Raw genomic sequence first — 1,679 nt, 5'->3', positions numbered from 1 at the left:
AGATATCCTATAAAAATAGCGTAATTTAAAAAAAAATCTTATCTAAATGGAAATCCAGATATTCGAAGTTAGAAATATTTAAAGAAGATAAAGACAATTTCTAGATTTCCATTTTCTCAATAATAATAATAATAATAATTTTTAATAAAAAATGCATTTATGAATTAAAATAGTAAGAAGCCAAATGGGTTACTTACTTCCCTGATAAAGAAAGTGTTGGAGGTCTGGCCCTTCGCCTTATGCTCTACCATCATCCATATTTGGTAAAAACAGGAGCTATAAAAAATTTCAAAATAAAATAAGGAGTAATCCACGGTGATCTTCGAAATGGCTGCAAAGATGTGATCTTCAAAGACAAGAGTCATCCAATGGTGATCAAGTATCTAGCCCCATGTTGTTTGTGTGTTTCTTTAATTTCTTGACTCCTTGTGAATCCACGGTGGCATTGACCTTGGTCTAAATTATTATACATTTTTCCCTCCTTTTAGATTCTGTGAAAAAAATTGATATTCGTAAATAAAATAAAATAAAATAATATTCTAATACTTATGAGAAAGCAATATGATCAAAGCATGAAGAAGAAAATGACCAAATCATTGTCTACTCGAACAAATAAAAATTTGCAAAGCATAAATTTTGCAATTGTGGCTTCCCTATGATTTCTTATAATTTACGTAGATGATAAGTAAAAAAGGCAATAGGAATTAGAATGAAGAGTGCAGCAACAATAAATGTGAGAATATTTACTTCCATAAATTGTTGGCTAAAAGGTAGGAGCGCTTAAGCATTTGCAACCTATGAACACCCAGTTTAATCTGAACCATTGATTTTATCCTACATAATCTGATCCGTCTATTTGTTTCAACTTATTACCGGATGTTTCAGGATACCCTCCCTGTTTCTTCTTCCCCCTCCCCACTACTCCCTATTCTTCTTCTTCTTGGACATAAGTCCGTATCACCTCTGCAACCACAACCCACACTTGCATCCGCCACCGCTGCCGCCACGCCTCTGCCCCTGCAACCGAACCCCCTCTTTTACCATTATAGTTTCTCTCTCTAGGGGTTGCAGGGGAGGCCAGGAAGCAACCGGTAGCATGGGGTGGAGTGAAGCTGATGGGTCTCTCTTCCTTTTCTAATCGACTCCATTCGCCCCTGCAAGACTCCATCACGGCACGAACACCATCATTTGAAAACCCATTGCAGCACTCTCGTCCTTGTTGTTTATGTTCACTGCTCACCATTTCCAACCCTTGCTCGCCATTTTCAACCTCCATCGCCATCCAGCAAGCTATTGCACTAATCCGCTGTATCCTTCAACCCATCGCACATCTAAGCTTCTTGAAATCTCAGTTTTGAAGCAAACGATGATCTCTTTTAGTATCTTTTTGCTATATGTTATTGAGAAATTTTCAGTTCAATGTAAAATGTTGTTTTCCATTTCTGGTAAACTATATCTCTGTTTTGCTTTTATCTGCTGGGAGATTTAGATCTGAAGATCATGAAGCTTTTGACAATCTCTATGATATCTGTGATTTTCCAATTGATTTCTTTCAGAAAGAAACATTATAAGAGAAAGAATTCCAAATGTTGATTGAAGAAATGATTTGAGATTTCTCTGTTTTATGATCAGACACATTCAACAAATGTAGAAAAAAAAAAATCTTTCACTGATGATGG

Source organism: Macadamia integrifolia, chromosome 1, assembly GCF_013358625.1.
Source record: "Macadamia integrifolia cultivar HAES 741 chromosome 1, SCU_Mint_v3, whole genome shotgun sequence".
Classification (NCBI taxonomy): Eukaryota; Viridiplantae; Streptophyta; class Magnoliopsida; order Proteales; family Proteaceae; genus Macadamia; species Macadamia integrifolia.
The sequence above is the reverse complement of the archived record's forward strand: the minus strand, read 5'-3'. Positions refer to the sequence as shown.